Below are 13,078 nucleotides of genomic sequence, written 5' to 3' on the forward strand. Positions count from 1 at the left end.
TTGTTCAGAATTCAACAGAATCTGTTCTTTTAAACTCTCTAGTGAAAAGAGAACATTAACCACTACATTTGCATAGCAGTTGACACCAGAACTGTTTTCAAATTGAAAACCGACAACATCTTCAACAGAATCCACTTTCTTTCTGCTAACAATTTTCGGTTCATTGACTTTTAGTCTTTTTGCAACAACCTCCCTACTATTACTGCTATTTCTACGTTTGCGGCCTACCACACGTTTCTCAAACAAAGGATATTGAGGCAAATGTGGCGCATACTCTCTTCTTAACCTATTGTATTCCTTAACACAATCTAGATCCGCACAAATGTTTGTGACATCACAGTCAATCAAGTACAATCCCGATAAAGTTCTAACTCGTGACAATGCCACATATGCCATACCCTCCTTGAACACAGAACTGCCAATATTCACCAATGCACAGTCTACACTTAAACCTTGCGATTTATGGATTGTCACCGCATATGCCAAGCAAACAGGAAACTGTTTACGGCGAACATATAAATCTTTAACAAGCAAAAACCTAGCAGAACAACGACCAATTTGCTGTACTTCCTCAATGCCATCAAATTTAATTTTTAAAAATTCTATTCCATCTCTATTTCTGTATTTCTCAAAATCAACAACATTACCCATTGATCCATTTACCAGACCTCTTTCTACATGTAAATTCCTTCTCAAAATAATTCGGCAATTTAAACACACATTCAAAGTCTTTTCAAAACCCGCTGTTTTAGATATAGTCTTCTCTAATGAATCCAATTTTGATTTCAAATTGTCTGACAAAATAATTGTTGATCCCATATGCTCTAATTTGTCGATAGCTTCAAGTTTCACAATCTCTTGCTTTTCTAAATTCAACATTTTGTTGTTGAAGATGGCACATTCTGCAAGAGTTGGCATGAGACATATCCCGGATTTCTTCTCAGTAATTTTATGAAAAATATTCTCAGGCACAATATCTTGTTTGGGATACAAATTTGACAGTAACCGTGCATTTAAAGCTTCTTTCCCATGCTCGGTCACTTTTCCAATTCTAATATCTTGTAGAATATTCTTGTAATCTTCATCCTTTGCCTGACGCATATTTTGATGCAGTTCTGCATAATTGAAGTTTAACCATATATTGACGTTGCCAATGCTCCCTAGGCACTTCCTGGTATCTTCATGCGTGAGTATTTTGAACACAGGTTGACCTTTTACTGGTGTCAGCTGTAGAAGATCTCCGAAAACAATAATGTGTTTCCCACCAAATAAGACATCATATTCAGTTTTAAGTACTTCTTGCATTCTCAAATGCACAAAGGCAAGCATGACATTGGAAACCATGCTTACTTCGTCAATGATAAGTAGTTTCATTTTCCTCAAAACTCTTGAAACTTCACAGCAAGCATCTCCAGATAACTTGTTGTATTGTAATTTGTTGTCATGCTCCACCGGCAGCATCAATAGACGATGCAAAGTAATACCTTTAATATTATGTGCTGCCAGTCCAGTAGGAGCGGTGACAACACAAGACAGCGATGACTCAGTCCTTTCCTGCAAATAACAAGAGATTGCTTTAATGAGGAAACTTTTTCCAGTTCCCGCTTCTCCACTCACGTACAGTCGGACAGGCTTCAACGACGTACACGAGCACTCTTTCTTCTCATGACTTAATCCGTGCTCAATTTCCTTGGTAACTTCATCATATATTTTCCTCTGCTCAACGTTGAGTTGTTTTTCCAAGTCTTGTAAGTTAACTGAATCCTCCTGAGCATGTGCCATGGCTCTTTCTACTTCATTCATAGCAGTGGCAGCTTCATTTTCGATAATAGGTCCTCCAAGTGGATCTTGACTCAATGAAACAGAACTCTGACTGTCCTGAGAACTGTCTCTGGCAATCTCGGCTGCAATCGTTGCTTCCTGCTCAATTTCCAAAGTTAGCATTTCTTGATATTTAGAAAAAGCAGGACATTCTATGGACTCCTTGGCTGCATTGAAAGAGTCTTCGTAACAGAGGAAATCTCCAAGCAGTTCCTCTTCTGCACGCCAAGGCTTGAAAAGTTGCAAAAGTGCTAAATAGAAAAACTCCTTTTTTTCTGGAGATTCGCCACTTAATTTTCGATGGTTTACTAATTGGCATTTTCTTTGCTTGACCAGGCATCCCTCACTTCCAATTACAGCATACACTCCTTTCTCAATATCTTCTTTGATGTTCCTCTTGAATATATAATTTTGGAGAACCTCATATAGACAAATATTCTCAAGGTGACTGCTTCGATTTGGATAATATGTATCCAACATGTTGGTCTTCAAAATGTCGGTACTGTTTGGTTCCTTTTCTGCCAAATACTCAATTTCCCGAACAGGTTTTAGAACTCGATTTCGCGTTGCAGCAAGACCAAGACTCGCCCAAACGAGACTCCTGGATTTGGCATAGAGACTTGCTGAAGACAATCGATCAGAACATTCGTAAGCTCCGATTTCTCGATGCGACAACATCTTCAGACTGAAACTGTACAACTTCTTGCTGAGGCTCTTTTCATGGGAAATGTCCTCCCACATATCCTTCAGTTCGGTCTTTTCTTTTTTGGTGATGTAAGATGTCACATACCGAGCCACAGCCATACAGTTGTCAGCCACAAACTGTATATCCATGTTGGCATTCCACATGGACAAAATCACTGGGTTGTAGTCATTGATGTACTTGGACTCTTCGTTCCTTTTCAAATTGTATGTATTCTTGGGTGATTTCCTCGTCACATTATGTCGCAGCGAAGACATCAAACTGTTCACTCTTCCTTTAGAAATCACCGGTCGTGGAAAGTTGAAACGACATTTGGTGTAGAACTTGTCCTTGTTTCTGAATTTACGACGACAGTACTTTCCACAACGATGGCTTTGGAAACGTAGAACTTGTTCTCTTAGACTTTTCTTCTCCGTTGCGTTTGGAACAGCACACGTAGAATACTGTTCGATGAAATTCATCACTAAGTCATCCGGATCTGTTCCAAATTTAGGTGCATCCTTGATCCACAGCAACATATGTATATGAGGGGCACCTCTTGCTTGGTACTCCTTTCTCCAGAAGAAATCCAACACCTCTCCAAGAGGTGGATTCTTTTTATTTGTGATGAAAGACATCATAGCTTCAAATCTATGATTGAAGTACCTGCATACATTCACAGGATCCAAAGAACACAGTTCTCCAGGTGTCTTGAATTCAATGTTTTCAATATTTCCATTTGCCTCTCGTAGAAATTCAAGTAAGTCATCCCAGCCATACTCGGCACAGCTCAGAGTGAGGAACCATGTCGGAGTTCCTAAGTTCCTCAGCATACATTTTAAGTCACCATGACGACGGTACCAGTACTCATTAGTACCACGCTGACACGCCATGAGATTAATTAAGTGAGAATCCAAAATACTGTCTTGGACATTGACTTTATGCATAAAGTCACTTGCCGAGATGTTTCGCATCTGTATACCACTTTTTAAGATGTGGTTCACTGCATATGACAGTCCAGACAGATCGCTTTCAAACAGGAGATGAAACAAATAGGGAATGCATTGCCGAAACCTAGGATCTTCTGCATACAATCGTAAAGTCCGGTATTCAGACGCAGGAATTTCACGAGGTCGCTCATCATATCTTCCTCCTTGACCTGTGGGAAATAGCTGTGGGAAACACCGAGCTTCCAAACTTTCCTCCCAAACACTAATGGGACTCCCTTTGGCTTGTTTCATTTGAAACAACTCAATAGCATTCCCCATCACTTCCTTGGAATGCAAAGGATGAACACTATAATGTTCATATATTTCTTCACTTTTAGAGGCCTCTACTTTCTCAATTTGGCCAGCACACAAATCGCTATCCTCTTCATCACTTACTTCCTCTTCTGCAACATATACATTCTTATAGTACTTATTATTTTTCTTCAAATACACTGTTGCCTTTTTGACTTTCCTAACATCCACTAAATCTTGCCATATTTTCTTATTCTTTGTCGGAACCCCATTAACCAAGATAACCAGAGGTTCCTCTTCCACTTTTTCTATTCCAATTGTGTTAATGTTTTTGTTCAAATCTAGAGGCAAATAAACAACTCTTCCCTTTAATCCTCTCTGTAAATCTGCTGGAGGCAATTTCCCTGTCTTTGGCTCCATTCTTACAATAGCCTGAAAGGGATGGATACTTTGAATCAAAATAGATTCATAAGTATTTAAATCCTTCAATTCAGAAGGAATCTCAACCAATTCCAGATTATTATGAACTGCCCTAGCAGGCATCTGGTTTTGGTTTAATTTATTACAACAATAAGTACACACACGTTGATCCGATCCCAAATCAAAATAATTTTCTACCATCAAGTATGTGGCTAAATCCTTCCATTCACTATTATTTTCCCTTTCACTTTTTGCATATAAATCCACTACCTTAGTCTGATTCTTATAATAAGTGCGTCGACAACATACACAAGTGAAATTAGGCCTCTCACTTGATTTCATCTGAAACGTGACAATTTCCTTCTGAAAATTATCTGTACTGGAAACCTGTACATTATCTTCCACATTACCCTCTACTTCAGGGTCAATTTGAACATTCTCATCTTTACTACCAAAGTAACAAAACTCAATTTCTTCACAAAGATTCTTCACATCTATTTCAGAACCATGCAAAAGAGCAGCACATAACTGTTTAAGCATAATTGCTGGACTCTTAGCATAATACAACATTCTCACTAATTTTCTCACTTTATTATGATGCACTGCTAGCATCCTGAAATGATGAAAAACACTCTGGCATACTCTCCTGGAAAGACAAGCCAGTGAATGACCACGCAAACCTGTCATTTGTCTCACTCTGCAAGGATCTAAATCTTGCAACAACTTCATTTTCTGCTTCAAACTTTTCTTATTAAATGTCCGTATAAAATCACATAGCAAATTGATGGAAACCTGTCGCACACTGCAAATAGAACTACACTTCCAAATGTACACAGGACCCTTAGGACGTCTTCCTAAAACCTCATCACTTAGCGCCTCTTCTGTCTCTGTTGTCACAAGTAGTTCTTTTTCAACTGGACAACCATCCTTCACTTCATAAGCTCGACCACTGATGTCAACTGCATGCACCAAATCATTATCCTGAAAATAAGTCTCCTCATTAAAAAATGCCTCAGAACTTGAACTATGCATCCATTCTCCAGAAAAAACTTCACAAAAGTTAGTACGATTTACTACTCTCTTCCATCTACTTTTTGTTTTGAAATCAGAAATTACCTTGCTTAGTTTCCTAATTCTATTGATTACCAAAATAAACAACTTTCGCTTGATTTCAAAAGCATGATCAATAATTTTCTCTACATTTTTCTTCTTCCTATAAAATGCCGCTTTCTGTTGGCCTTTCTTTTTAATATTTTTCAATAAATTAACTAATATCCTATTACGGAACATTCGTTGTCGAATGTCCCTAAACTGTTGTTTCCTTCTACTATCATGCACAGAGTTATCTCTTCCTCTACCAGTAACATTTGTGATGGGTCTCTCCTTTCCATTTAAATTACTTCTCTTTTTGTTAAGAGACACATTTTTTTGAGCAAAATTTTTTTTACTACAAATATTTCTTAAGAATGATTTCGTGCTCTTACCCGGACCTTTCTTGGTGTTTTGACAAGTATTTGGGGAAGAGGACTGCTGCAATAAAACATCATCCTGCTGTCTTTGACGTTTTCTAGCCTTTCGTATTCGACTTCTGGAAGGCATTTTCCAAACTATGAAAGAATCTGCAGTTGAATCTGTGAAAAAATATAATATAAAATGTTATTAACCACTATTACCAAACAGTAAATAAATAACAGTCATCTAAAACTTAATGCTGTACTAATTATTTAACATAGCAAATATTTTCCACCAGCACTGCATCACAAAAATGACACTCAATGGTACAAAACAGGCATACAACACTCATAAATCACTCCCTAATATTTTAAATCATTAATTCAGGATGACGATAAGATGTAGCCTATCTAAAGGTTTGTTTAGGCCCAGATCTTTGGACTGGGGTGAATGTGTGTCATTGATCCACATTCAGTCCATCACCTGTTTTGTTTATTTGAGGTGAGGCCAACACATGGTTGCAGATAAGATTTTCACTGAAAAAAAACCAAGGTAAAAAAACATGTGAAGGCCTACCAATGAAGTAAATCATTAAATGAAAACCAATACATTTCTGGAAATATGCACTACTAGTGCTTCATAAGATGTTTTGGATCATATTTATAAGTTATTTGAGTATCTAGTATGCTATTTTACATTCTTCATGGTGCAAATTTATTGTAAATACGCTCCCACCTGCGGTTGGCAAATTTAGATTTTGATTATGGGAGTTAGATAGGCATGTTAATAATTTCCCAAAAATGGTATATAACCCCAAACAACCTTTGAAGCAAATGCTCTTAGCCATGTTATCCACCTCCCATTGGATAACATGGCTAAGAAATGCTTGCAAATGTGATAAAAAAAGGCCTGCAATGCATGAATAACGCAGAAAAATCAGCGATATTCATGCATTTTCCAACAAATGCTCTTAGCCATGTTATCCACTTCCTATTAAATAACATGGCTAAGAACTGCTCAGGGCCCCATGAGGAACGCTTTCCATTTAAAAAGGGAAAAATAACATCAAAGACACTAAAATGCCTTCTAAATATGAACCCAAACAACCTATGAAGCAATGTGAAAAAAACGGCCACAATGCATGAATATAGCAGAAAAATCAGCGATATTCATGCATTTTCCAGCAAATGCTCTTAGCCATGTTATCCACTTCCTATTAAATAACATGGCTAAGAACTGCTCAGGGCCCCATGAGGAACGCTTTCCATTTAAAAAGGGAAAAATAACATCAAAGACACTAAAATACCTTCTAAATATGAACCCAAACAACCTATGAAGCAATGTGAAAAAAACGGCCACAATGCATGAATATAGCAGAAAAATCAGCGATATTCATGCATTTTCCAGCAAATGCTCTTAGCCATGTTATCCACTTCCAATTAAATAACATGGCTAAGAACTGCTCAGGGCCCCATGAGGAACGCTTTCCATTTAAAAAGGGAAAAATAACATCAAAGACACTAAAATACCTTCTAAATATGAACCCAAACAACCTATGAAGCAATGTGAAAAAAACGGCCACAATGCATGAATATAGCAGAAAAATCAGCGATATTCATGCATTTTCCAGCAAATGCTCTTAGCCATGTTATCCACTTCCAATTAAATAACATGGCTAAGAACTGCTCAGGGCCCCATGAGGAACGCTTTCCATTTAAAAAGGGAAAAATAACATCAAAGACACTAAAATACCTTCTAAATATGAACCCAAACAACCTATGAAGCAATGTGAAAAAAACGGCCACAATGCATGAATATAGCAGAAAAATCAGCGATATTCATGCATTTTCCAGCAAATGCTCTTAGCCATGTTATCCACTTCCAATTAAATAACATGGCTAAGAACTGCTCAGGGCCCCATGAGGAACGCTTTCCATTTAAAAAGGGAAAAATAACATCAAAGACACTAAAATACCTTCTAAATATGAACCCAAACAACCTATGAAGCAATGTGAAAAAAACGGCCACAATGCATGAATATAGCAGAAAAATCAGCGATATTCATGCATTTTCCAGCAAATGCTCTTAGCCATGTTATCCACTTCCAATTAAATAACATGGCTAAGAACTGCTCAGGGCACCATGAGGAACGCTTTCCATTTAAAAAGGGAAAAATAACATCAAAGACACTAAAATGCCTTCTAAATATGAACCCAAACAACCTATGAAGCAATGTGAAAAAAAACTGCCGCAATGCATGAATATAGCAGAAAAATCAGCGATATTCATGCATTTTCCAACAAATGCTCTTAGCCATGTTATCCACTTCCTATTAAATAACATGGCTAAGAACTGCTCAGGGCACCATGAGGAACGCTTTCCATTTAAAAAGGGAAAAATAACATCAAAGACACTAAAATACCTTCTAAATATGAACCCAAACAACCTATGAAGCAATGTGAAAAAAACGGCCACAATGCATGAATATAGCAGAAAAATCAGCGATATTCATGCATTTTCCAGCAAATGCTCTTAGCCATGTTATCCACTTCCAATTAAATAACATGGCTAAGAACTGCTCAGGGCACCATGAGGAACGCTTTCCATTTAAAAAGGGAAAAATAACATCAAAGACACTAAAATGCCTTCTAAATATGAACCCAAACAACCTATGAAGCAATGTGAAAAAAAACTGCCGCAATGCATGAATATAGCAGAAAAATCAGCGATATTCATGCATTTTCCAACAAATGCTCTTAGCCATGTTATCCACTTCCTATTAAATAACATGGCTAAGAACTGCTCAGGGCACCATGAGGAACGCTTTCCATTTAAAAAGGGAAAAATAACATCAAAGACACTAAAATGCCTTCTAAATATGAACCCAAACAACCTATGAAGCAATGTGAAAAAAACGGCCACAATGCATGAATATAGCAGAAAAATCAGCGATATTCATGCATTTTCCAGCAAATGCTCTTAGCCATGTTATCCACTTCCAATTAAATAACATGGCTAAGAACTGCTCAGGGCCCCATGAGGAACGCTTTCCATTTAAAAAGGGAAAAATAACTTCAAAGACACTAAAATGCCTTCTAAATATGACCCCAAACAACCTATGAAGCTCTAACAGTACATATCCTGAAATTTAATTCATTTCAAAATTCGTTTTTAAACACAGCATATAAATCAATTGTATACCTGCATTCATGAAGAAATGACTAAAAATGTCCTTGAGACACATGAAAGTGTTTTCTGGAATGCCCTAGCACCATTTTTGGGACACTATTAACATGGCTAGGTAACTCCCATAATCAAAATCTAAATTTGCCAAGCACAAGTGGGAGCGTATTTACAAGACACTTGTCCCATGAGGAACACTTTACATTTTAAAAGGCGAACACAACATCTTAGACACTCAAATACCTTATAAATATGGCCCAAAACAACCTATGAAGCTCTAGCAGTACATATCTAGAAATGTAATTGATTTCTTAAATCGTTTTTAAAAGCAACATATCTGTTTCAGCTTACATAACAGACCATGAAATGGCCTCCATGTATTACAATATCTTGTGTAACTGCATGCCAGAATGTTACACCAAATATGCAATTATAATTTCTCTTTGAAACTAATTCTATTAGTATATCACTAGAGACAAAACCACATTTTAAAAACACAGCTTTCTTCATCATTTTCTCCTTAAATCATACTATTCTCTATCTAAATTAAATAAATCTTTTCTCACCTTAGCAAATATTTTTTGAGTTTTGAAAACAGTCTCAGAAATACACCAAATTGTCTTCAGCAGAAGAAAAAGGATGCACTCCAAAGGCTGCAGCTATTGAAAGCACAGAAATACAGATATTCTTTTCACATATCTCTCATATTAGCCAATCATACCTCTTCCCTCACTTTTTTCAAATCAAAACCCTTCCCCCCTCTGCCCTGTCTGCCTTGTTTCCATAGCAACCACCTCCTGGAAGACCTCTCATGTTTGCAAATTCACACAACAATGTTTCAATTGAACTCTGAACTCTCAGTGCACCTGCGTATCCAGTGCAATCTTTCATTAAATGTTTCTTCCTTGACCATTCAAATTACATCTTTCAAAGAACACATCCATGCACCCTAACTTTCTGTTTTCAGAAATGGAAATGCACCAATCACTGCTAATGAATCATTAGCATTGTAAATCCACAGTTTTTTTTCTTTAGAAACTCCTACTGTTTCAACTGCCCTTTCATTACCACACTTCATCTGACTGCAGAACAACCTTCTTCCACCATGTTTAACGTCTGGATTGTTGGACATAGTTACATCCACTGGGCTCAAAGGTATGCTGAGAGCAGAAATTTACACAACCTCAATTTACAAGATGTGGAAATTAAGTGGTTGGGCCAAAGAGGATTAAAATGTCACCAATTGATACCATTGGTGAAAACCTTTATGCATTTGCCAAAACCTGACCTGTTAATAGTGCACTGTGGAGGTAATGATTTGGGCACTTTGACAGGGGTAGGTCTGGAAATGCTTTTAAAGGACACCTTGGAGCAATTAATGGCACTTTTTCCTCAAACTGCCTTGGTATATTCCAATATATGCCAAAGACAGAAATGGAGGTGGTCCAACCAATTTTGTCCACAAATTGAGAAAGCGAGGAAGCATGTAAACAAATCTGTTTCAGCTTACATGAGAGACCATGGAATGGGCTCTCTGTACAACAATAACTTGCGTTACTACATGCAAGATATCTACAGAGGAGATGGAGTTCACTTCTCAGATGAGGGCAACAGAATTTTCATTCTGAATTTAAGACTCTGCATTGGTACCTACTTATAAGTACCTAAATGTACCATAAACCCAAAAGCTCTTCTCAGAGCTACCCTACATCTGATCACTCACAATTATTATTTTTCTCTAACTTTTTTCACTAATTTTCCACAAAATTCGCTCCCCGGAGCGCTACCCGGTTCGCTAACCGAAAGCTAACCTCGCGGAATTTTTTTAAAAAAAATTTTTTTTCCGCACATATAAGCCTCCTCAGCCACGCTCAGAAAACCTAGGGGGTCAAGATAAGTCTACCATGACCCCTTCTACCCATTCTAAACATTATTTGCCCTCCATCTTGTATCTTAATGCGAACGAAACACAAAATGGTGGACTCCCGTGACGCTTAAGGTTCGCTAACCGGGCAGCTTCCCGGAAAGCGGTCCTAAAAAAAGGCGGGAAAGTAATTTACAGAATAACGACTAGAAACACTCTCACCAAATATAGATTAGCTCATACTACATAACAATCCCTTCCATTCTCACAAATTTCATTGAAATTCCATTTAGCCATTTAGCCTGTAGACCTCTCCAAGTACCGTGAGGTAAATTACTTCACAAAACACATCTGAATTGTTGGAATTGACAACCAATGAAAATGTTACTTTCATTTTCTACTTTTATTACCTGACATTTGATTGGTTATATACCTGTATATATATAAAGGGAGAGAAGGAAACACAGCCATTTTGACTACTACTTCTTGTTGTACCTCCTATTTCAAAAGCTTCAAAAAACTTCAACTTCTTTGTGAAGGTAAGTTATAATTTAATATATTGTGCACTATGACTTAATATAGTAGACTTTTTCTGCTACATATACACTATCCCTCTGTAGTAGTAGTGTCTTGGTTAAATCACATACACTTTTTTTTAGTCCTATTTCCACTCTCATACTATACACTGCCAAAAGATAAATTCACTGATAAAAACTGCCTATCTAAAATTAATCCCAACAGTGCCCTATCTCTACTAATATATATTTTTTTAATCCAAATTTCAGGCAAAATGGAAGGCGAGCAGCAAGTTTCATTTTCGATTGAACTGAAGGAGAGCAGCCAAGACAAACTTGATGACTTTATGGATGACAGTAGAGACCACGAACTTCTACAATGTGTTGAAGCAGTAGACAACTTGCTTCAAAATGAAAAACAATTACACCCTATAATAAATTATGACATTTCTGACAATGAAATGTTAGAAAATTTAATAAAGTATGAAACACAATCATAATAAAAAAAATAAATAAATAAAGAAAACAAAAAAAAACAAGAAAAACAACAAACAATTAACATACAGTATTAGAAAAGTCTTTCATTCTTTTATCCATAAAGTTCGCTGCCCAGAAAGCTATCCGGTTCGCGAACTTGGCGCTTACCACGCAAAAAAAAATTTTTTTTTTTGGACCCTCCTAGGCCCTTTTAAAACCTCCACATGAAACCTAGGGGGTCAACGAGGAACTACTATGCCCCCTTATGGTAATTTCCCCCTTTGTTTTGGCCTCCTCTTGTCTCTCGATCCTACCGAGAGACAAGATGGCGGCCGCTCCGGACTGTTTAGAATGTTGACAGACACCGGAGGGCCAATCAGCTTCTCATCGCAAAGTTCCGTTACGCGAAAGGTTCGCGAACCGGATCGCTGCCCGGAGCGCTGTTACAGATATATATCTTGATTTAAACGTTAATTTCTCAAAATCCACTGAAGCACATATATTGAGACCTAGCAAAGGCACATCGGGCTAACAGTCCCTACAATTTTGCCAAGTTTCGTGAAAATCCATTCAGCCGTTCGGGCTAAAAGTGAGTCCAACCGCCCTATGGAAATTAACATGGGAAAAAGGCGTTTTGGGACCCCCCTTTTTTCTCGGCCCCCCCTCCACAAAACCCCCCCAAATTTTCAAGGTCTGCTCAGAAACAAAATGTGCCATTTTCCTGAAAATTTCAGCCAATTCCGTCCACGAACGCAAAAGTTATTAGGCATAGAATTTTCAGAAATCCCATAGGGAAAAAATCCTAACTATATATACCTACTGGCGACCGCCAGTAGGTAATATATATATATATATATATTACCTACTGGCGGTCGCCAGTAGGTATATATAGTTAGGATTTTTTCCCTATGGGATTTCTGAAAATTCTATGCCTAATAACTTTGGCGTTTGTGGACGGAATTGGCTGAAATTTTCAGGAAAATGGCACATTTTGTTTCTGAGCAGCTCCTGAAAATTTGGTGGGGTTTCGTCAAGGGGGGGCTGAGAAAAAAGGGGGGTCCCAAAACGCGTTTTTTGCATTCATTTTTCCATAGGGCGGTTGGACTCACTTTTAGCCCGAACGGCTGAATGGATTTTCACGAAACTTGGCAAAATTGTAGGGACTGTTAGCCCGATGTGCCTTTGCTAGGTCTCAATATATGTGCTTCAGTGGATTTTGAGAAATTAACGTTTAAATCAAGATATATATCTGTAACAGCGCTCCGGGCAGCGATCCGGTTAGCGAACCTTTCGCGTATCGGAACTTTGCGATGCGAAGCTGATTGGCCCTCTGGTGTCTGTCAACATTCTAAACAGTCCGGAGCGGCCGCCATCTTGTCTCTCGGTAGGATCGAGAGACAAGAGGAGGCCAAAACAAAGGGGG

The sequence above is a fragment of the Lissotriton vulgaris genome, unplaced genomic scaffold, assembly GCF_964263255.1.
Source record: "Lissotriton vulgaris unplaced genomic scaffold, aLisVul1.2 SCAFFOLD_1149, whole genome shotgun sequence".
Taxonomy (NCBI): Eukaryota; Metazoa; Chordata; class Amphibia; order Caudata; family Salamandridae; genus Lissotriton; species Lissotriton vulgaris.